The sequence below is a fragment of the Eubalaena glacialis genome, chromosome 4, assembly GCF_028564815.1.
Source record: "Eubalaena glacialis isolate mEubGla1 chromosome 4, mEubGla1.1.hap2.+ XY, whole genome shotgun sequence".
In the NCBI taxonomy this organism is placed as follows: Eukaryota; Metazoa; Chordata; class Mammalia; order Artiodactyla; family Balaenidae; genus Eubalaena; species Eubalaena glacialis.
The window spans coordinates 50388512-50415159 of NC_083719.1; the positions used below are offsets into that span (position 1 = coordinate 50388512).

Below are 26648 nucleotides of genomic sequence, written 5' to 3' on the forward strand. Positions count from 1 at the left end.
CATTTACACACAAAGCTAGTAGTTATGTTAAATGACAAAAGTAGTAAAATCATCTATATCCACAATAAGCAGTTAAGGGATACACAAAACAATAGATGTAAAGTGTTATATCAAAAACAGTAATTGTGAGGGGAAGAGAGTACAAATGCAAGGTTGTTAAAATGCACTTGAACTTAAGAGACCAGCGACTTAAAACAATTACATTAATGTATAGATTTCTCTATAAAAACCTCAAGGAAACCACAAACCCAAAATGTATAATAGATATACACACAAGAAAAGAAAAAGAAATCCAAACATAACACTAAAGATAGTCATCAACTCACTGGAGAACAAAAAAAGAAGGAAAAAAACCCACACCTAAAAAAACAACCCCCAAACAATTAACAAAATGGCTATAAGAGTGTGTGTGTGTATATATATATATATATATATATATATATATATATATATATATATATATCTCAATAGTTACCTTCAATGTAAATGGACTAAATGCTCCATTCAAAAGACTGAGAGTGGCTAAATGGATATTAAAATAAGACCTGTATATATGTTGCCTACAAGAAACTCACTTAAGATCTAAAGACACACAGACTCAAAGTGAGAGGGTGGGGAAACATATTCCATACAAACTGGAATGAAAAGAAAACAGGGTAGCAATATTTATATCAGACAAAATAGAATTTAAAATAAAGACAGTTATAAGAGACAAAGACAGACACTACATAATGATCAAGGGATCAATCCAAGAAGAAGATATAACAACTGTAAATATACATGCACCCAACATAGAAGCACCTAAATACATAATGCACATATTAATGGACATAAAGGGAGAAATGGACAGTAACATAATAACAGTAGGGGACTTTAAGACCCCACTTACATCAATGGACAGATCATCCAGACAGAAAATCAATAAGGCAATACATGCCTTAAATGACACATTAGACCATGTGGACTTGATTGAAATATATAGAGAGGATTCCAACTGAAAGCAACAGAATACACATTCTTTTGAAGTACACATGGAACATTCTCCAGGCTAGATCACCTGCTATGCCACAAAACAAGCCTCAGTAAATTTAAGAAAATTGAAATCATATCAAACATTTTTTCTGACCACAATGCTATGAGACTAGAAATCAACTACAAGAAAAACACTGCAAAAACCACAAACATGTGGAGGCTAAACAGTATGCTACTAAACAACAAATGGATCACTGAAGAAGGTAATGAGGAGATTTTTAAAAATACCTAGAGACAAATGAAAACAAAAACACAACAATCCAAAACCTATAGGATGTAGAAAAGCAGTGCTAAGATGGAAGTTTATAGTGCTACAAGCTTACTTCAGGAAAAAAGAAATATCTCAAATAAACAATTTAACCACACACCTAAAGGACTAGAGAAAGAAGAACAATCAAAACCCAAAGTTAGTAGAAGGAACAAATCATAAATATCATAGCAGAAATAAATAGAGAATAAAAAAGCATTAGAAAAGATAAATGAAACTAAAAGTTGGTTCTTTGAAAAATTAAACAAAATTGATAAACCTTTAGTCAGACTCATCAAGAAAAAAGTGAGAGGACTTAAATCAATAAAATCAGAAATGAAAATGGAGAAGTTACAACAGAACACCACAGAAATACAAAGGATCATAAGAGACTACTACAAACAACTTGATGCCAATAAAATGGACAACTTAGAAGACACAGACAAACTATGAGAAAGGTACAATCTCTTAAGACTGAACCAGAAAGAAACAGAAAATATGAGCAGACAAATTACCAGTAATTAAATTAGATCAGTAATTTAAAAACTCCCAACAAACAATAGTCCAGGACCAGATGGCTTCAAACTGTATTCTACAAAACATTTACAGAAGAGTTAACACCTATACTTCTTGAACTATCAAAAACATTGCTGAGGAAAGAACACTCTGGAACTCATTCTATGATGCCAGTATCACCCCTATACTAAAAGCAGAATAAGACATCACCAAAAAAGAAAATTACAGGCCAATATGACTAATGAACATAGAGGCAAAAATCCTCCACAAAATACTAGCAACCTGAAACCAACAATACATTAAAAGGATCATACACCATAATCAAGTGGGATTTATTCCAGGGATGCAAGGATTTTTCAATATCCACAAATGTGATACACCACATTAACAAATTGAAGAATAAAAACCATATGATCACCTCAATAGATGCAGAAAAAGCTTTTGAAAAATTCAACATCCATTTATGATAAAGACTCTCCAGAAAGTGGGCATAGAGGGAACATGGCTTCAACATAATAAAGGCCATATATGACAAACCCACAGCTAACATCATACTCAATGGTGAAAAGCTGAAAGCATTTCCTCTAAGATCAGGAACAAGACAAAGATTTCCACTCTCACCACTTTTATTCAAAATAGCTTTGAATAAAAGTGGTGAGAGTGGACAGCAGTCAAAGAAGAAAATGAAATAAAAGGAATCCAAACTGGAAAAGCAGTAGTAAAACTGTCACTCTTTGCAGATGACATGATACCATACATAGAAAATCCTAAAGGTGCTACCAGAAAGCTATTAGAGATCATGAATGAATTTGGTAAAGTTGCAGGATACAAAATTAATACACAAAAATCTGTTGCATTTCTATACACTAACAACAAAAGATCAGAAAGAAAAATTAAGGAAACAATCCCATTTACCATCTCATCAAAAAGAATACAATACCTAGGAATAAACCTACTTGAGGAGGCAAAAGACCTGTACTCCGAAAACTATGACACTGATGGAAGAATTTAAAGATGACACAAACAGTTGGAAAGATATACTGTGTTCTTGGATTGGAAGAATCAATATTGTTAAAATGATCATACTATCCAAGGCAATTTATAGATTCACTGCCATCTCGATCAAATTATCAATGGCATTTTTCACAAAACTAGAACAAAAACAATTAAAATTTATATGGAAACACAAAAGATCATGAATAGCCAATCTTGAGAGAGAAAAATGAAGCAAGAGTAATCAGGCTCCCTGACTTCAAACTATACTACAAAGCTACAGCAATCAAAACAGTATGGTAATGGCATAGAATTATCACAATGACTAGAATTTTAAAGCTCTGCGTAGCTTTTGTGTGGTAGCACGTAAAGATAGTTACCACAGTCATTGCCTTACCTCTACAATCTAAACATCACAGTCATTGTTGCCGAAGGCCAGAGCTTCTTAAAGTTGGATATGTCAACAAGCAGTGTGAAAATTACCTGGAAACTTGTTAGAAATGAAAATTGTCAGGCCTCAATCTAGAAGCACTAGATCAGACACTCACAGAAAGGGACACAGTTGTCTTGTTTGACAACCGCTCCAGTGATCCTAATGCATACTAAGGTTTGAGAAACACTGCTATAAGCTTTGAGTCAACTGCTTCTGCTCCTCAGAGCAAGTGGGAGTTGTAGGAACAGGCAAAAGGTCCCATAACTTTAATGTTGCTCTTTTACAATCTGCTTCCTATCCTACGTTAATTAAGAGAAGCCAGCTCTTTTAATCAGAAACTGCTTCCTCCTAGAAGTTAACAATGATGTTTTCAGGCACAAAGAGAGAGGCTTTCATCATCATGACTAAGGATCCCGTTTAATATTAGTGTCTAAGAAGTTTTTTAAAATGAATGATGGTGAAATTAGTCAAATGCATTTCCTTCTCTATTAATATGCTATGATATTCTCCTTCAATCTATGAATGTGATAAATCACAATAATTGATTTTCCAATGTGAAACAAACATACAAACTTTGCTTTCCTGGAATAAAACCAGGATTTAAATTTTGATATAATTAATATAGTGCTAGATTATGTTTGTTATTTTATTGAGGAATTTGCCTCTATATTCACATGTGAGACTGATTGGTAGTATTTCTTTCTCATACTATTCTTTTTAGCTTTTGTTATCAGGCTACTTTCTTTTCCTATTTTCCAGACAAGTTTTGCATATGGAATTATTTATTCATTTAATGATGGTTTAACTCACTAGTGAAGCCCTCTGAGTCTGGCGTTTGCTCTGTGGGGTTTTAGAAAGGGAAGGGTACGGATTGTTCCAATATTATTCCAGGAATCTTTCTTTCCCTTACCACCTGGGCCAGGTAAGGGGAAAGTATGGAAGATAATGATGAAATATATAAAAAGCGTGTGTTTTGAAAGATGCATTCTCTATAGCACTGAAAGACAGATAATATAAGGCATTAGAAACTTGGCCACTTTGAAAATGAAAACTTAGCAGAAAAGTGTTTTTGTGGCTTGGAATCATTTTAAATATCACTGTTTTAGAATTTCTTGCCATATAGGTATATGAAATACCTGCTTAATACCTGCTTTAGTTGGAATAATATTGACATTTCTGCAAAAGAATTCATTATATATATATGTGTGTGTGTGTGTGTGTGTGTGTGTGTGTGTGTGTATTTTAACGCAAATATACTGTGGCATTTGTGGAATTCTGCCAGCTGGTATACAACCTGTCTCTTTTCACTTGTGAAGATAAAAATGAAAAAGAGAGATTGTGAAACACATGACTGACAGTCTGGGTTATTACCATGATTTTCATCAAGAAAGAAAAGAAGTATTACTCATGAGAAGCATGACAAGGAGAGGATAGCTTCATCATTTTCCACGATCAAGAAAGGTATTATATGAGATTTATATTTTTATTTATTTTCTCAGTCCCTAAACCCTTCAATAAGAACTTAATCAAATGTCATCATTTGGAAATTATGTTACTATCACATACAGAATTCTCATTAGCTTAAAAATGACTTAAAAGTAATACTTGTGGTATATTTTTTAAACCTCTGAACAATTAATAAAATTTAAAAGCAGTCATTTTTAATTTTAACATTTGAAACATTTGGAGGGATTTAATACACTTGCACCTGTTTCCTTTCAATCAAAACTAGTGTAGGCTGAGATCAACAATTTTCTTTCCAGAAACGTGTGAACATTTTGTGTACTGGGCAAGGTGAAGCACTGGAAAACTGATCAGGCTGGCACTGTTATCATTACCAGACTTCCACTGTGTATCACAATAGCAAAATTCACACACACACACACACACACACACACACAGAATAAATATTGAGCAAGACTCCAAATTTTGCTTTCTTAGAAAGACATTCTTATGAAACCCATAACTATTACATCAAAAATGATGATCAAGACACCGATTCTTTATGGACTGATGTGCCTGAAACACGGAATAGAGTGTCTAAAGACTGTCATCCACCCACACAAAATTCTCCTGTCTTAGAAGAAGTAAGAATGTCTGAGGTGCCCTGGAAAGAGGTAGATTCTTGAACAGATGCCCGAGTTTCATTCCGAATGGCAACAATGTCCCACTGCAAGAGATAAGTCCTGGTCTTGTCTTCCTTAACAAAACTGGTTTGTAATGTGTGGCAATACCTGGTGCTAAAATGCTACCCTAAATGGGAGAAGCATTATCCACCTTTCCCCCAAATCTCTGAGCATTTGATATAAGAGGTTATGGTTTCAGCACTTGCAGACAATACAAGAGAAAGAATACTATAAGAAACATGACATATAAAGTAGACTAGACTATAGAATTTTATACTAGTATTAGGACCGGAAGTAAATAATAAGCCCCATTTAGATGTCATATATTACCAGGAAATAATTTAAGCAACAAGAAAAAGGGAGGCCCTATTTTAAAAGTCCAAACCTGTACTTTTATTATGTGCTGCTTCCCATATAGTCAAATTATTCTCAGACACTCCCAAAACATCATTAAATGCTATTCTCTCTGCAGGATGACCTCAATTATGTGAGGGTAGAGATTTCTTTCTCAGTTATTTATGATGTCTCAAAAATACTATTAGAAGATAAGCACCCAGGGTGGAGTGAGCCCACTTAGCCTATGTCTACCAATAATTACCACTAAAAGTTCCAGACAAAATGCAGAAAGCAACAACCAGGGGACAATGAAAAGTAAATAAAAGCAGGCCAATTAGGGACCTGAGCTTGGAAAAGATTTATCAGGACACTAAGCACACAAAATATAAGGGAGAAAAACTATAATTTTAGAAAAAATTTGGTTTTATCAAATTTAAAACCACTTAGTCCTTGAAATACTTGATTAAGAAAACACAAATGCAAGCCAGACTGGAAGGAAATATTCATAGCGCATATGTCTGATAATAGACTTGCATCCAGACTTGCATCCAGAATATAAAGAAATCTTACCACTTAATTATAAGACAAACAACTCAATAAAAATCGGCAAAAGATTTGAATAGGTTTTCACAAAAGTAAATCTACAGATGGAAAATAAGTACATGAAAAGATGCACAACATCATTAGTATGAGGGAAATGCACATTAAAACTATCATGAGATAATACTACACACTCACTAGAATAGCTAATTTTTTTTAAAAAATCACAAAATTAAATTCTGGTCAAAATGTGGAGAAACTGGAATTCTCATACACTGCTGGAGGAAATATAAAATGGCTCAACCACTTTGGAAAACTTTTTGGCAGTTTTGTAAAAATTGAAACATATGTTTAGCATGTGACTCAGCCATTCTACACCTATATATTATGCTACAGATATAAAAACATATATATATATACACACAGAGACTATATATATATGTATATATACACAGAGATGGTTTTATTTACAATAAAATAAATTAGAAACAGCTCAAATATCCATTAGCAAGAGATTGAATAAATAAAACAAAAATACAATGGAATGATAATTAGCAATAAAAACTAATGAATGACTGACACACACAAGTATATGGATGAATCTCAAATTATTTATGCTAGTAAGAAAAAGCCAGATTAAAAGTGTAAATACTATATTATCCCTTTTATATAAAATTCTAGAATATACAAACTAATCTATAGAGACATAAAGCAGATGTGGGGTTGCCTGGGGCAGAAGAAAGGATGGACTGCAAAGGGGCACAGAGACTCTATCTGGGATGACTGAAATGTTTTTTGTCTTAACTGTGATTGTGGCTTCAGTAGTTACACAACTCTCAAAATTCATTTAATTGTACACTTTAAATAGACGCCTTATAAGAATTAACTGAAATTAAAAGATATTACTGTAAATTTAATTCTAGGAAACAAAAGTTGCAGTTTATTTCAATGTTACTGTATTTATAAGTGAGATTATGGGTATTATATAAATGAAACACAATTATAGAATATCGAGAAAGATGACATAATGAAAGTGTACACGTATATGTAAACTGAGATCAAACATATTGATCATAATATTACACATAAATGGGATTAACTATCTTATAAAATAATTTTCAAAAGATTTCCAGATTACCTAGAGGAGCAAACTTATTCTTTAGCCTACCTAAAGCTACTTTTATTATAGGGTCTCAGTTTTTAATATACCACTATACTGTTTATGCAGTGAATACATCTGCATTTTGGTGTTCCAATGACTCCCCAAGCTGTTTACCCTACCTTTAGTTAAGAATGTTTATAGTTAAAAATGTAATTATAAAAATAGTCTTACTCGCATGGTTAATATTTTCTTCCCCCTGGGTATCTCTGAATTCTATTCGCTTCTGTAACTGACAATCATATGTTATATTATTCTCCTGTCAGCATGACAGAGCAAGCACACCTGGGAAAGACCAAGCTGGGTTTCCTTCTACACCATGTTTCAGTGGGAAAACTGTCAGCTAAAATCTGACTGCTGAATTTTTACAACTGGTTCCACGATACGTTACAGAAAGAACAGAGAATGTTTAAACAAATATCATGCTGACTGAGTATTGACAGGTGGGGAAGCTTGTAAATACTAAAGTGGGATCTGTGATATTTACCGAGACTCCATCACCCATTATCCTATCAATAAAAAATGACTTGCATGACATAGATGCTGTTTTCTAGTTTCGTGAGAACAGATCTTCTGCCTTTGGTCATATGTCCTTGATGGGACTGATCATTCCATTTACAAAAATAAGTACTATTAAAAATAAAAATGGGATGGGTTGTCATTAAAAAATAAATGGTTGTCAAGCCATAATGTTGTAGAGATTTGCTTATTTCTACCCTCTGATGCATATGGTAAATTTTCAGAGATAACAGTTTGAACCTTTAAAATATTATTCTTGTAAAATGTCAAACAGATTTTATAGTTTCAGAGAAGTTATTCCAGTAGAATATTGTTAAGGCTTAGGTATTTCTAGAGAAGTTTTTAGTTCCCACCTTTCAAATGATCAATGTGAGTGGGGACAAATGAGAAATAATACAAAACCAAACACACCCCAAAAAAGGAAGATGGTTTTTAAAATTAATTGTGAACAAAATTCTGGTGAGAGTTAATACCATAGTATTTTCATAAAAATGCTGGGAATCCAAGAGTTTATAATATAAGCAATACTTCATGCTGTTTGCATTTCTGTACCTAAATCACTGTATTTGCTTTATGTTGTAAAATCATTTCCTTAATCTTTACAAAGAATTCCTAAAAACATGCATAATTCTGTGTTAGATATACAAAATAAAAAATAATTAATGTAATCACAATATTTGCAGCATCTAACTTTAGATTTCTCTAAGTCTCATAATTTTACTTCATTATAAATGAATAGCTGCTATATGCAAAGCACTCAAGTGATGGGGAATGTAAACTACTTAGGAGAAAGTTCCTGTTTTTAAAGAGATTATAATAATGTGCGAAATAACATAGAGATACAATAAATATGAGGCAAAACATTCTGTTATAAAAGTTTATTCATATTACATAGGTATATTAGGCCAAAAAATTATACACATTACATAGAATGATAGAATCATCGGAATCATTTTCTTTCTTTCAAGGTGGGCTTAAATGATGAAACAGCCATCATAGGGGTTATGCCACTTAAGCTGATTCTTTTCCAATATATAGGATTTTGATAAGAAATATTAGAAATGGAATATACTTCAAGAAGTAATGGCATAAGCCAGGACATGGACATAGTATTTCCTATGTATAAAGTACATTTCAAAAGTGGTAAACCTTTATCACTTTGCTGAGACTGAATGATTTATTTAGGAAAGAAAGAAAAGAAAGGCAGGCTAGGACTACAGAAGGAATCTGATATGTGAGTAGTCTTTCCAATTTGAAAACTATTTAGATCTTTTTGAAAGCAAATATAAAATTCTTTGAAAAAAATTTGATAGAATCTAAAAGGAAAACACATTACATTTGTGGATAAAAATATTGGGTTGGCCAAAAAGTTTGTTCAGGATGTTTGTAAGCTGTTATGGAAAATCCCGAACGAATTTTTTGGCCAACCCAATATTATGATAAATTCGTTTTATACTCTGCCTAGGAAAAAATAGATAGCCCACACATTCTATTTAGGATATATAAAGCATACTTATATCTTGGATCAGTCTTGAAAGTCACTGAGACCTTAGAATGTTATTCAAAGAATGATTTGTAATTCATTACGAAAGATAAGAGTATCAACACAAAAATAATCTCTAAGGATTTTTGGAATTGTGTGTAGGGAAAACAAAGATGTTATATAGTTTTACATTGACAAAAAAAGTGAGATATGTTGCAGTATGGTTTCTTCTGACTGAAAACTGAGTATGAGATGCCTATTTATGAGTATAATAGGTTAGTTTATGTCAGACCAACCCTTCCACCAAAACAACTAAAAAATATGACTAACAGATGTAAGACACCTGTTTGAAGGAACTGGAAAGCCAGAAGGAAGGAAAATGCAGAGAGTTGAAATTAACACTTGATTCAACTTTAACCAAAGACTGGTTCTAAAATTGCCCCTGAGATGTTTACAAGTTGAACAGATCATTAACAATCACATAAGACTGTGAAAATAAAACTTGGAGATCTAGATGTTTCCAAGAAGGAAAGGTTCTCTATACTGCAATCATTCAGTTGGGATTCCCAAAGAGCTGGGAAGAGCTGGGTAGAAACAAGAGCATATTGTTATACATTAGCTCCTATAAAAATTAAATCTGGGTTTAAAATATTTGGATTAGATTAAAGTGATTTTCTCCTTCCCTAAATACCCTCATACAAAAATATAAATCCTCTCTAGGTAATATAACATTATACAAAGCCACAAATTTTCTCCAAAATTTTTTATATAAAAGCTCTGGATTTCATTTAATGAAAACCAGAAATGCAAAAAGAAGAGAAGGGAAAAAACATCAAGAGAAATTTTAAAAGGACATAGGAAGACTCAGGAGATTTGGGTGGGTATTGGAGGTATCAGGCTCACATTTTCAATGAAATAGAAAAACATATTTAAAAGATTAGATGAATTGGAGAATTTCAATAGAAAACTTGAACCTACAAAAAAGAATCAAACGGAAATTTTATGACTAAATTATTTAACTAAAATTAACAATCCAGTATATTAGCTTAATAGCAGCTAAACAGAAGGCCAATGACATGGAAGTTAGGTCAGAACAAACTGTAAAGTAGTATAAAGAAAAAAAAGCTTCAGCAAAGATCGTAAGAGACAAGAGGGAAACAGTGAGAGGACATCCGTAAGGTTTAATTGAAATCTTTGAAAGAGATAACAGAGAGAAAGGAAGAAATAATAGTTAAGATACTGGAAGATAAATTTCCAATATACTAAGACACAGATTCAAGAAGAACCATGAATGAAACCCAATCAAAAGCAAATAAACAAGGTTACATTTAGACACATCAAAATAAAGTTACTTAAAACTAAAACCAAAGAGAAAATCCTAAAGGTAGCAGCCAGAGGCAAATGATATAGTTTTTGCAAAGTGATCTATAATAATTACAGCTATCTTCTGAAAAGAAATAATGAAAGTGAGTTGAGAATGGAATGGTATTTTAAAGTGCTAAAAAAGTAACTGGCAACTCAGAATTCTATATGCAGCAAAAATACCATTCATATAAGAGTGAGATATAAAAATAAAAGAGAAGAAAAAGAATTTAACAACAGAAAAACTACACAAAAGGAAATACTAAAAGAAGTTCTAAGAGAAAAAGAAGAAAGAAATGTAGGGAAGGAGAGAGGGAGAGAGCGAGAACAAGAGAGAGCAGAAAAGAGAAAAACAATATTTATATACACAAAAAACTACATATGTATGCTTATTCCAACCACATAGGAAAGATGAAAAAAATAACAAAGGAAAAAGAAAAGATACATATATGGGAAATTTGAATAAATGTTGTTGATAAAAGCCAATAATATCTTCACACAAAAGTTTAAAGGGAAGTAGTTGGAATTAAGTGTGCTAAGGTCCTTGCATTGGTATGGATATTGTATATTAAACACTAATAAATTATGATTCATGTTGTGATCTCTATTTTGCCAATAAATTAAAAAATTAATAACAGGCTAATAGAAAAAAATGTAATAAAATGTATTTAATTTAATTCAAAAGGAATCAGTAAAGGGGAGTAAAGAAATATAGAACAGATAACAAAATAGTAGATTTAGACAGATAAATAGCAGTGATTATATTACATATAAGCAGATTACATATTGCAATTAAAGGCAAATATCAAAATTGATTAAATAAATTATACATTGTTTATTAGAAATATTTTAAATATAGGGATAAAGATAGATTGCAGGTAAAAGGATGGGTGGAGGGGAACAACATTCAAACACTAACCAAAATAAGTATGAAGTTTCAAAGGTCTTAAAGTATACAAAATGTGGAAAGCATGTTATCTGACCACAGTGGAAATAAGCTTGAAAAAAAATAACAATTGGCTAGAAAGTTTCCAAATATTTGAAAATGAAACAGTACATTTCTAAATAGCTTATGAACAAAGAAGAAATCACAAGGAAACTTAGAAAATATCTTGTACTAAATGATAATGAAAATATATCAAAACACATGAGGGCACAGTTAAAGCCACAATTACAGAGATATTAAAACCTCATAAGCATTTATTAGATAAAAATTTAACATTCTCTGGGATTGATCACATGTTAGGCCACAAAACACTTATCAGCAAATTCAAGAAGACTAAAACATACCAAGTATCTTTTCCAACCACAATGGTATGAAACTGGAAATCAACAACAAGAGGAAAGCTGGAAAATGTACAAGCATGTGAAAACTAAACAACATACTCTTGAACAATCAATGGATCAAAGAAGCAATCAAAAGGGAAATTAAAAAATATTGAAACAAATGAAAACCGAAACACCCTACATCAAAACCTATGTGACGATGCAAAAGCAGTTCTTAGAGGGATGTGTAGAGCCATAAATGCATATACTAAGAAAATTAAAATATTTCCAAAAAAATAAATCTAAATTTATACCTCAAGGAACTAGAAAAAGAAGAATGAACTAAGCTCAGAGTTAGCAGAAGGAATAATAAAGAGCCAGAGTGGAAATAAATGAAATAGAGAACAGAAAAACAATAGAAAAGATCAATGTAACAAAGAGCTCGGTTTTCTGAAAAGATAAACAAAATTGACAAACCTTTTAGCTAGACTAAGAAAAAGAGAGAAAAGACTCTAATAAATGAAATCAGATGAAAGAGGAGACATTACAAACTGACATCAAACTGATGTCAGACATTACAAACTGACATCACAGATATCATAAAATATTACTATATACAATTATATGTGTATTATATGCCAACAAATTAGATAACCTAGAGGAATTATACGGCAACAAATCAGATAACCTAGAGGAAATGGATAAATTTCTTAGACTCATATAACCTACCAAGACTGAATCATAAAGAAGCAGAATATATGAACAGATCAATAACAAGTGAGGATTTTGAGTGAGTAATCAAAAACTTCCCAGCACAAAAAAACCTAGGACCAGACGGTTTTACAGGTGAATTTTACTAAACATTTAGAGAATTAATGCCAATAATCTAAATCTCTTCCAAAAAATTGAAAAGGAGGGAACACTCCTAAACTCATATTATGAGGTCAGCATTAACCTGACACCAAAGCCAGAGAATGGCTGTATATAAGAACACTATATAGACCAATATTCCTGATGAATATAGATGCAAAAATTCTTAACAAAATATTAGCAAACTGAATTCAAAAACACATTAAAGATATCATACACCACAATCAAGTGAGATTTATCTCTGGGTGCAAGGATGATTCAACATGCAAATCAATAAATGTGACACATCATATTAATAGAATGAAAGATAAAAAATCATACGATCATCTCAATAGATGCAGAAAAAGCATTTGACAAAATACAACATTTTTTCATCATAAAAACCCTCAACAAATTGGGTACAGAAAGAATGTAACTCAACATAATAAAGGTCATATATAACAATCCTGTAGCTAACATTATACTAATTGATGAAAGGTTGAAGACTTTTCCTCTATGATCAGGAAAAAGACAAGAGTTCCCACTCTCACCACTCTTATTCAACATAGTACTGGAAATCCTTGCTCTAACAATAGGCAAGATAAAAATAAATATGGCAAATAAATAAAATTTTCTTTATTCACTGATAATATGATTTTATATACAGAAAATCTTACAGACTACCAAAACAAGTTTGAACTAATCAACAAATTCAGTAAAGTTGCAGGATAAAATCAACATACTGAAATCAGCTGTGTTTCTATACACTAACAACAAAATATTCAAGAAAGAATTTTAAAAAACTATCCCATTCACAATAGCATCAAAAACGTAAAATACTTAGGAATAAATTTAACCAAGGAAGTGAAAGATTGGTACAATGAAAACTACAAGTCTTTGATGAAAAAACTGAAGAATATACAAAAATAAAAAATAAAAGATAGCTCATATTCATGGATTGTTAAAATGTCCATACTACCCAAAGCCATCTATAAATTCAGTGCAACTTCTATCAAAATTCCCCTAGCATTTTTCAAAGAAAAAGAAAAAACAAGACTAAAATTTTTATGGTACCACATAAAAACCAAATAGCCAAATCAATCCTGAGGGGGGAAAAAAAAAACAAAGCTACAGGCATCATGCTTCCTGATTTTAAACTATACTACAAAGCTTTACTAATTAAACAGTATGGTACTGATATTAAAAATAGACACATAAACCAATGGAATAAAATAGTGACCCCAGAAATAAACCCTGGCATATATGGTCAATTGATATTTGACAAGAGAGCCAAGAATACTCAATAGGGCACTGATAGTCTCTTCAACAAATTCTGTTGGGAAAACTAGATAACCACATATAGAAAAATGAATTGAACATTTATTTTACACCACTCACAAGAATTAACTCAAAATGGATTAAAGAGTTAAACATTAAGTCCTGAGACTGTAAAACTCCTAGAAGAAAACAAAGGAAGAATCTCTTTGGCACTGGTCTTGGCAATGCTTCTATAGATATGATACCAAAAGCAAAAAAAGAAACAAAATACAAGTGAGACTATTTCATTCCATAAAGTTTCTGCACAGCAAAAGAAACAGTCAACAAAATGAAAAGGCAATCCACCAGAATGGGAGAAAATATCTGCAAACCATATACTGGAGAGGGGTTAATATCAAAATATACAAGAAACTCATACAACTAAATATAAAAACAACAACATACAAACCAATTTTAAAATGGGTGAGAGGAGCTTCAAGATGGCAGAGAAGTAAGACGTGGAGATCACCTTCCTCCCCACAAATACATCAGAAATACATCTACATGTGGAACAACTCCTACAGAACACCTACTGAACGCTGGCAGAAGACCTCAGACATCCCAAAAGGCAAGAAACCCCCACATAGCTGGGTAGGGCAAAAGAAAAAACAGAGACAAAAGAATAGGGATGGGACCTGCACCTCGGGGAGGGAGCTGTGAAGGAGGAAAGGTTTCCACACATTAGGAAGGCCCTTCACGGGCGGAGACTGTGGGTGGCAGAGGGGGGGAAGCTTCGGAGCCATGGCGGAGAGCGCAGCAACAGGGGTGTGGAGGGCAAAGCAGAGAGATTCCCGCACAGAGGATCGGTGCCGACCAGCACTCACCAGCCCGAGAGGCTTGTCTGCTCCCCCGCCGGGGTGGGCGGGGGCTGGGAGCTGAGGCTCGGGCTTCAGAGGTCGGATCCCAGGGAGAGAACTGGGGTTGGCTGAGTGAACACAGCCTGAAGGGGGCTAGTGGGCACAGCTGGCCGGGAGGGAGTCCAGGAAAAAGTCTGCAGCTGCCAAAGAGGTAAGAGAATTTTTTCTTGGCCATTTGTTTCCTGGTGCACGAGGAGAGGGGATTAAGAGTGCCACTTAAAGGAGCTCCAGAGACGGGCACGAGCAGCGGCTATCAGCGCAGACCCCAGGGATGGGCATGAGACACTAAGGCTGCTGCTGCAGCCACCAAGAAGCCTGTGTGCAAGCACAGGTCACTCTCCACACCTCCCCTCCCGGGAGCCTGGGCAGACCGCCACTGCCAGGGTCCCGTGATCCAGGGACAACTTCCCCGGGAGAACACATGGCACGCCTCAGGCTGGTGCAACGTCATGCTGGGCTCTGCCGCCGCAGGCTCACCCCACATTCCGTACCACTCCCTCTCCGGCCTGAGTGAGCCAGAGCCCCCGAAGCAGCTAGTCCTTTAATCCCATCCTGTCTGAGGGAAGAACAGACACCCTCAGGCAATCTACATGCAGAGGCTGGGCCAAATCCAAAGCTGAGCCCCAGGAGCTGTGAGAACAAAGAAGAGAAAGGGAAATCTCTCCCAGCAGCCTCAGGAGCAGCGGATTAAATCTCCACAATCAACTTGATGTACCTGCATCTGTGGAATACCTGAATAGACAACGAATCATCCCAAATTGAGGAGGTGAACTTTGGGAGCAATGATATATATATATATTTTTTTCCCTTTTTCTCTTTTTGTGAGTGTGTATGTGTATGCTTCTGTGTGTGATTTTGTCTGTATAGTTTTGCTTTCACCCTTTGACCTAGGGTTCTGTCTGTCCGTTTTTTTGTTTTTTTCTAGTATAGATTTTAGCACTTGTTATCATTGGCGGATTTGTTTTTTGGTTTGGTTGCTCTCTTCTTTCTTTCTTTCTTTTTTTTTTTACATTATTTTAAAAAAATTTTTTAATAATTATTTTTTATTTTAATAACTTTGTTTTATTTTATTTTCTCTTCTTCTTTCTTTCTTTCTTTTTTTTCCTCCCTTTTATTCTGAGCCGTGTGGATGACAGGCTCTTGGTACTCTAGCCAGGTGTCAGAGCTGTGCCTCTGAGGTGGGAGAGCCAAGTTCAGGACATTGGTCCACAAGAGACCTCCCTGCTCCATGTAATACCAGATGGTGAAAATCTCCCAGAGATCTCCATCTCAACACCAAGACCCAGCTCCACTCAATGACCAGCAAACTACAGTGCTGGACACCCTATGCCAAACAACTAGCAAGACAGGAACACAGCCCCACCCATTAACAGAGAGGCTGCCTAAAATCATAATAAGGTCACAGACACCCCAAAACACACCACCAGACATGGACCTGCCCACCAGAAAGACAAGATCCAGCCTCATCCACCAGAACACAGGCACTAGTCCCCTCCACCAGGAAGCCTACACAACCCACTGAACCAACCTTAGCCACTGGGGGCAGACACCAAAAACAACGGAAACTATGAACCTGCAGCTGGCGAAAAGGAGACCCCAAACACAGTAAGTTAAGCAAAATGAGAAGACAAAGAAACACACAGCAGATGAAGAAGCAAGGTAAAAACCCGCCAGACATAACAAATGAAGAGGAAACAGGCAGTCTACTTGAAAAAGAATTAAGAATAATGATAGTAAAGATGATCCAAAATCCTGGAAATAGAATGGAAAAAATACAAGAAAAGTTTAACAAGGACCTAGAAGAATTAAAGAGCAAACAAACAGTGATGAACAACACAATAAATGAAATTAAAAATTCTCTAGAAGGGATCATTAGCAGAATAACTGAGGCAGAAGAATGGATAAGTCACCTGGAAGATAAAATGGTGGAAATAACTACTGCAGAGCAGAATAAGGAAAAAAGAATGAAAAGAATTGAGGACAGTCTCAGAGACCTCTGGGACAACAATAAACACACCAACATTCGAATTATCGGGGTCCCAGAAGGAGAAGAGAAAAAGAAAGGGACTGAGAAAATATTTGAAGAGATTATAGTTGAAAGGTCCCTAATATGGGAAAGGAAACAGTTAATCAAGTCCAGGAAGCACAGAGAGTCCCACACAGGATAAATCCAGGGACAAACATGCCAAGACAAATATTAATCTAACTATCAAAAATTAAATACAAAGAAAAAATATTAAAAACAGTAAGAGAAAAGCAACAAATAACACACAAGGGAATCCCCATAAGGATAACAGCTGATCTTTCAGCAGAAACTCTGCAAGCCAGAAGGGAGTGGCAGGACATATTTAAAGTGAAGAAAGGGAAAAACCTACAACCAAGATTACTCTACCCAGCAAGGATCTCATTCAGCTTCAACAGAGAAATAAAAACCTTTACAGACAAGCAAAAGCTAAGAGAATTCAGCACCACCAAACCAGCTTTACAACAAATGCTAAAGGAACTTCTCTAGGCAGGAAACACAAGAGAAGGAAAACATCTACAATAAAAAACTCAAAACAATTAAGAAAATGGTAATAGGAACATACATATCAATAATTACCTTAAATGTAAATGGATTAAATGCTCCAACCAAAAGACATAGACTGGCTGAAGGGATACAAAAACAAGACCCATATATATGCTGTCTACAAGAGATCCACTTCAGACCTTGGGACACATATAGACTGAGAGTGAAGGGATGGAAAAACATATTCCATGCAAATGGAAATCTAAAGAAAGCTGGAGTGGCAATTCTCATGTCAGACAAAATAGACTTTAAAATAAAGGCTATTACAAGAGACAAAGAAGGACACTACATAATGATCAAGGGATCAATCCAAGAAGAAGATATAACAAGTGTAAATATTTAAGCACCCAACATAGGAGCACCTCAATACATAAGGCAAATACTAACAGCCATAAAAGGGGAAATCGACACCAACACAATCATAGTAGGAGATTTTAATATCCCACTTTCACCAATGGACAGATCATCCAAAATGAAAATAAATAAGGAAACACAAGCTTTAAATGACACATTAAACAAGATGGACTTAATTGATATTTACAGGACATTCCATCCAAAAACAACAGAATACACTTTCTTCTCAAGTGCTCATGTAATATTCTCCAGGATAGATCATATCTTGGGTCACAAATCAAGCCTCAGTAAATTTAAGAAAATTGAAATCATATCAAGCACCTTTTCCAACCACAACACTATGAGATTAGAAATCAATTACAGGAAAAAAACCTTAAAAAACACAAACACATGGAGGTTAAACAATACACTAGTAAATAACCAAGAGATCATTGAAGACACCAAAAGGAAATTAAAAAATACCTAGAGACAAATGACAAAGAAAACACGACGACCCAAAACCTATGGGATGCAGCAAAAGCAGTTCTAAGAGGGAAGTTTATAGCAATACAATCCTCAAGAAACAAGAAACACCTCAAAAAAATAACCTAACCTTACTCCTAAAGCAATTAGAGAAAGAAGAACAAAAAACCCCCAAAGTTAGCAGAAGGAAAGAAATCATAAAGATCAGATCAGAAATAAATGAAAAAGAAATGAAAGAAAGTATAGCAAAGTTAAATAAAACTAAAAGCTGGTTCTTTGAGAAGATAAACAAAATTGATAAACCATTAGCCAGGCTCAACAAGAAAAAAAGGGAGAAGACTCAAATCAATAGAATTAGAAATGAAAAAGGAGAAGTAACAACTGATACTGCAGAAATACAAAGGATCATGAGCAATTACGACAAGCAACTATATGCCAATAAAATGGACAACCTGGAAGAAATGGACACATTCTTAGAAATGCACAACCATCCAAGACTGAACCAGGAAGAAACAGAAAATATAAACAAACCAATAACAAGCCCTGAAATTGAAACTGTGATTAAAAATCTTCCAACACACAAAAGCCCAGGACCAGATGGCTTCACAGGCGAATTCTATCAAACATTTAGAGAAGAGCTAACACCTATCCTTCTCAAACTCTTCCAAAATATTGCAGAGGGAGGAACACTCCCAAACTCATTCTACGAGGCCACCATCACCCTGATACGAAAACCAGACAAAGATGTCACAAAGAAAGAAAACTACAGGCCAATATCACTGATGAACATAGATGCAAAAATCCTCAACAAAATACTAGCAAACAGAATCCAACAGCACATTAAAAGGATCATACACCATGATCAAGTGGGGTTTATTCCAGGAGTGCAAGGATCCTTCAATATACGCAAATCAATCGATGTGATAAACCATATTAACAAATTGAAGGAGTAAAACCATATGATCATCTCAAAAGATGCAGAGAAAGCTTTCAACAAAATTCAACACCCATTTATGATAAAAACCTTCCAGAGAGTAGGCATAGAGGGAACTTACATAAACATAATAAAGGCCATATATGACAAACCCACAGCCAACATTGTCCTCAATGCTGAAAAACTGAAACCATTTCCACTATGATCAGGAACAAGACAAGGTTGCCCACTCTCACCACTATTATTCAACATAGTTTTGGAAGTTTTAGCCACAGCAATCAGAGAAGAAAAATAAATAAAATGAATCCAAATCAGAAAAGAAAAGGTAAAGCTGTCACTGTTTGCAGATGACATGATACTATACATAGAGAATCCTAAAGATGCTACCAGAAAACTACTAGAGCTAATCAATGAACTTTGTAAAGTAGCAGGATACAAAATTAATGCAGAGAAATCTCTTGCATTCCTATACACTAATGATGAAAAATCTTAAAGTGAAATTAAGAAAACACTCCCATTTACCACTGCAACAAAAAGAATAAAATATCTAGGAATAAACCTACCTAAGGAGACAAAAGACCTGTATGCAGAAAATTATAAGACACTGATGAAAGAAATTAAAGATAATAAAAACAGATGGAGAGATATACCATGTTCTTGGATTGGAAGAATCAACATTGTGAAAATGACTCTACTACACAAAGCAATCTACAGATTAAATGCAATCCTTATCAAACTACCAATGGCATTTTTCACAGAACTAGAACAAAATATTTCACAATCTGTACAGAAACACAAAAGATCCCGAATAGCCAAAGCAATCTTGAGAAAGAAAAATGGAGCTGGAGGAATCAGGCTCCCTGACTTCAGACTACAGTTCAAAGCTACAGTAATCAAGACAGTATGGTACTGGCACAAAAACAGAAATATAGATCAATGGAACAGGATAGAAAGCCCAGAGATAAATCCACTCACATATCGTCACCATATCTTTGATAAAGGAGGCAAGAATATACAATGGAGAAAAGACAGTCTCTTCAATAAGTGGTGCTGGGAAAACTGGAGAGCTACATGTAAAAGAATTATATTAGAACACTCCCTAACACCGTACACAAAAATAAACTCAAAATGGATTAAAGACCTAAATGTAAGGCCAGACACTATCAAACTCTTAGAGGAAAACGTAGGCAGAACACTCTATGACATAAATCACAGCAAGATCCTTTTTGACCCACCTCCTAGAGAAATGGAAATAAAAACAAAAATAAACAAATTGGACCTATTGAAACTTAAAAGTTTTTGCACGCAAAGGAAACCATAAACAAGATGAAAAGACAACCCTTAGAATGGGAGAAAATATTTGCAAATGAAGCAACTGACAAAGTATTAATCGCCAAAATTTACAAGCAGCTCATGCAGCTCAACATCACAAAAACAAACAGCCCAATCCAAAAATGGGGAGAAGACCTAAATAGACATTTCTCCAAAGAAGATATACAGATTGCCAACAAACATATGAAAGAATGCTCTACATCATTAATCATTAGAGAAATGCAAATCAAAACTACAATGAGATATCATCTCACACTTGTCAGAATGGCTATCATCAAGAAGTTTACAAACAATAAATGCTGGAGTGGGTGGGGAGAAAAGGGAACCCTCTTGCACTGTTGGTGGGAATGTAAATTGATACAGCCACTATGGAGAACAGTATGTAGTTTCCTTAGAAAACTAAAAATGGAACTACCATACGCCTCAGCAATCCCACTACTGGGCATATACCCTGAGAAACCCATAAATCAAAAAGAGACATGTATCACAATGTTCATTGCAGCACTATTTACAATAGGCAGGACATGGAACCAACCTAAATGTCCATCAACAGATGAATAGATAAAGAAGATGTGGCACATATATACAATGGAATATTACTCAGCCATAAAAACAAACGAAATTGAGTTATTTGTAGTGAGGTGGATGGACCTAGAGTCTGTCATACAGAGTGAAGTAAGTCAGAAAGAGAAAAACAAATACCGTATGCTAACACATATATATGGAATCTAAAATACAAAAAAAAATTGTCATGAAGAACCTAGGGGCAAGACGGGAATAAAGGTGCAGACCTACTAGGGAATGGACTTGAGGATACGGGGAGGGGGAAGGGTAAGTTGGCACAAAGTGAGATAGTGGCATGGACATATATACACTACCAAATGTAAAATAGATAGCTAGTGGGAAGCAGCCGCATAGCACAGGGGGAACAGCTCAGTGCTTTGTGACCACCTAGAGATGTAGGATAGGGAGGGGGGGAGGGAGGGAGATGCAAGAGGGAAGAGATATCGGGATGTATGTGTATGTTTAGCTGATTCACTTTGTTGTGAAGCAGAAACTAACACACCATTGTAAAGCAATTATACTTCAATAAAGATGTTAAAAAGAAAAAGAAAAAAAATTCTTTTTCAGATTCTTAAAAAAAAGTGTAATATTTGAAGTTACTGAAAGAGATGTATTAATAAATAAACACTTCCAGAAAATTTAAAAATAAATAAATAAGTAAATAAAATGGGCATAGGAACTAAATAGACATTTTTCTCAAGAAGACATCCAAATGAACAATAGGTACAGAAAAAGATTCTCAACAACACTAATCATCAGGGAAATGCAAATTAAAACCACAATGAGATATCACTCTGCACCTGTTAGAACATCTTATCCTCAAGAAGACAAGAGATAACAAGTGTTGGCAAGGAGGTGGAGAAAAGGGAACACTGGTACACTGTTAGTGGGAATGAAAATTGGTGCAGCCATTGTGGAAAACAGTTTGGAGTTTCCTCAGAAAACTAAAAATAGAAACTACCACATGATCCAGCATTTCCACTTCTGGATATACATCCAAAGAAAACAGGATACTGAAAACATATCTGCACTCCTATGTTTATTCCAGCATTATTCACAATAGACAAAATATGGAAACAACCTAAGTGTCTGTCAATGGATGAGTGGATAAAGATGATTATACCTTTTATACACACACACACACACACACACAGGGATATTATTCAGCCACGTTAAAGAAGGAAACCCTTCCATCTGCAACAATATGGGTGGACTTTGAGTGCACTATGCTCACTCAGACACAAGTTGGACAGAAAAGCAAACACTGTATGATATCACTTGTATGGGGAATCTATAAAAGCTGATTTCATAGAACAGAATATAATGATAGTTTTCAGCAGCTGAGGGTGGGGGAATTGGGGAGATGTTATTCAAGAATACAAACTTGTAACTAGTAAATAAAAAGTATTGGAGTGCTAATGTATAGCACAGTGATTTTGGTTAACAATACTGTATTATAAATATCAAAGCTGTTAATAAAGTAGATCTTAATTGTTCTCACCACAAAAAAATTATAACTAAGTGACATGATAGAGGTGTTAGCTAGTGCTATGTAGATAATCCTATTACAATATATAAATGTATTAAGTCAATATATTGTACACCTTAAACATAGACAATGTTATGTATCAATTACATCTCAACAAAAAATAAAGGTTTACTATTTTCTAATAAATATTGGATGGAATTTTATTCATTTCTTATCTTTTTGCAAAAGAGAAATCAAAATGGAATTACTATCTAACTCAAATCTCATACTGGTAACTATACAGGGTAGTACAGTAGTGAGTTGCCAAATAGGAAGAACGAAAGGAAGGAAGAGAGGGAGTGAAGGAGGGAGTCACTAGCTTCAAATATGAGTCTGTCTTTCAAGTATTCAGCAAAGTTACAAGAAACCTGTAAGTTTAATGTAACCACCTCAAAGTGCTAAATAAACAGCCCCTACAATATAAACCTGACCTCTCTGAAGAAGATATGCCTTCAAATATCTGAGGATTAAAATTTACTTTTAAAATATGAAGAGTCAGTTCATTAAATCATTACTCTTCTCTATATGCAAAATATTCCCAGAATAATCCTTCAGCTCTAACACCCTCCTCTTTATTGTTTCTCTAACTCTTGTTTGATATAAGTTGTTTTTTAAGACAGATAGCCTGTTTTCATATAGAGTATTATATTAGAACTTCAAGTAAATTCAAAATAGCTAAAGAAGTCAACCAGAACTTTTCCTATTTCCCATTTCCCATAGATAATTTTACAACTAATATTGGGAATTGTGATGGATGAAGAAAGGGTATTCCATGAATTCAACATACTTCCACGTCCTTGATAAACTAGGAACATAAGTATATATTTTTAATTAAGTATATATTGTTAATTTTTGGTGAAGATGTCACCAAAAACTTTCATAGCAAATATCCTCAATAATGAAACATTTTTATTACTGATATTCTCAGATATTAATCATAAAAAAAAAAAAAGAATGCTTGCCACCTCAGCTAGGAAGAATCAAGTGGCTGGAGATTTCTGAAATAGTTTGACTAGAGCCATATATCTGGGGCCTCGGTTCTTCTCCAGTTGGTGGCTGGGGTTAAAATGTTCTGGGGTTGGAATATCCTAGGTGGCCACTTTATTTTCATGTCTAGAGGCTGGGCTAGGATAGTTGTAATTGCTTGGAAATTTCATCATTGCTCTCTTTTCATGTGTCCTCTCCACATGGCTAACTTGGGTTTCATTACATAAGAAGTCCCCAGTCCCCAGGCCACGGACCGGTACTGGTCCATGGCCTGTTAGGAAACAGGCTGCACAGCAGGAGGTGAGTGGCAGGTGAGCAAGCGAGGCTTCATCTGTATTTACAGCCGCTCCCCATCGCTCACATTACCGCGTGAGCTCTGCCTCCTGTCAGATAGTGGCGGCATTAGATTCTCATAGAAGCGCGAACCCTACTGTGAACCGCACATGCGAGGGAGCTATGTTGCGTGCTCCTTATGAGAATCGAATGCTGGATGATCTGAGGTGGAGCTGAGGTGGTGAAGCTAGAGATGGGAAGCGGCTGCAAATAAAGATTATCATTAGCAGAGAGGTTTGACTGCACAAAGACCATAATAAATCAATTGCTTGCAGACTCATATCAAAACCCTATCAGTGAGTGGCAACTGAAAACAAGCTCAGAGTTCCCACTGATTCTTCATTATGGTGAGTTGTATAATTATTTCATTATATATTACAATGTAATAATAATAGAAATAAAGTGAACAATAAATGTAATGCGCTTGAATCATCCTGACCGTACCCCCTGCCCCAGTCTGTGGAAAAATCTTCTTCCATGAAACCGGTCCCTGATGCCAAAAAGGTTGGGGACCACTGCCTTACATCATGAGCATCTTGGGGTAGTCGCACTTATTATGTGGTTCATGGCTTCATCTAGAACAAGTGTTTCAAGAAACTAAGGCAGAAGTTGCAGGACTTCTGCTGTACCCTCAAATGTTACGCAGCATCACTCTGCCAGCCCAGATTTAAGTACTAGGAGGTAGAGCTCATTTGTGGGCCATCTTTGGACGGGTAAAATAATTTTTTTCTTGGAACTTAGAAGACATAACTTGTGAGTATCCAGTGATTTTTAATAAGAAATCTGACATTAGTCTGATTTCCTCTTTCTTCATAGAATATTCTTGAAGTCTGAGTATTTTTCTTTCCAATTGTGTCCACAGAATTTTAATACAGGCACTGGCATGTAAAAGGTATCCAAATACTTGATGTACAGTTACACTTGGTTGCAATTCTGCTTCTGATCTTCCTTATTTTAGCCTGGGTATTTAAAAATTAATGTTCTAATGTCTCAATGATATTATCACATAATTTCACTGTTTATTATATTAAGAGCCAAAACATCTCAAATTAACCTTCTTTCTTGTTTATCAGAGTTGTCAGTCTAGCCCCCTGATAGTCTTTGGAGAAATATCATTTCTCCTGGTTTTTCCTTTGAGACAATTTCCTTTCTTGAAGTTCAAATTTCTCTCTCAAAAAAACAAGGGAGCATACCAACAAACAACCCTCTTTTCTCTTGTTGACATTTACACTGAGGTCTGCTGTTATTGCATCAGCTGTTTCAATTAAGTTTCCCAGGCTGTTGCTGGGTAAATGAGCAAATATCTTGCTTTTAGAAATGACTTTAAATCTTTTAAACATCAACCAATATGATATAAACAATTTAATGCAACAATTATAGTTTAAGCAGATTTTTTTTCACTCTACACGCCTATTAGCTTAACCTCTTGTTTTACCTTACCACGTTCAGGCTAACTGTACACCAATTACATCTTTCACATTTGCAGTGTTCATCTTATTTCTGTAATAAACAAGATTTTTTATAAAATTTTATATGGTACTTTTCATCCTAAGACATTAGTGAATTTAGTTACTGACTACAGAACATTTGAGTAAAGTAAGAAAAATTCTTGAAATAGATTTCCTTTTCATTTTGAAATGTATTTACTTATTGGGATGCAGCATCTCATTTACAGGAACAGCCTGTTATAGCCCGCGGTGGGTGTCCAGAGGCTGATAAATTCAATCCAATAATTCTGTGCTCAAATTAGCATAAAAAGAGCAATTCCAATCATTTAACAGAATACTTTCTTTTGTGCACAGAAGCAACAGGAGTACTTATGTATTTGTATAGTTCAAAAATATCATTTGAAAATAATGGCCCATAGGCTTGTCTTAAGGTCCAAGAAAAAAGCAGGCTGCCAAAAGAAATTAAAAATCCTCCAGTGGAGGAAATTAAGTTTACAGGCTAAACAGATTTTAAAGGGATTTGAACAGAGCTGATTATAGACATAGGCATTAAGGAGATTAGATTTTGTTTTAAATAAAGAGAATTGTAGAATACATAAAAATATCCAAAATGAATTCAAGTATCTCTGAGACAAAGAGCTAGTCTTGGCCTTCAAGAAAGCGAAGTACTGGTCATTTGCTGGATTCAGTGTTATTACAAGAAGAGACAACAGAAAAGCACCTGCTCCAAGGTGAGAAAACACCACATGATCTAGGACGTCTTTTCTGTTTCTATATGCCAGTACCAAAGACTAAAGGCTCTGCCATGGGTTTAAGCACAGGTACACAGAGAGCAAAGTACTATCATCTTTATATTTTTATTATTGAATAACAATAATATTCAGATAAGGAAGTGAGGTTTGGTTGGGTTTTTGGGTTTTTTTTTTCCCCAGACTTGGAAACAATGGCAAATATAGCATATGCTGCCCAAAGTCACAAACCTTGTAAGCAGCAGAATTAGGGCATAAGCCCAGATCTCCTGACTTAACTAAGCTTTCTTAGTTCCCAGTAGTTGCATTTTATCCTGAGAAACACATGCCTTCTTGTCAAATGCTACAATAGG

General features: G+C 34.8%; 1 long non-coding RNA gene across 1 annotated transcript in view; it reads right to left on the minus strand.

Moving 5' to 3' along the window:
• The window catches only part of LOC133089719 (uncharacterized), a 381544-nt gene that overhangs the window by 315440 nt on the left and 39456 nt on the right, over positions 1-26648 (minus strand). The window lies entirely within an intron of this gene.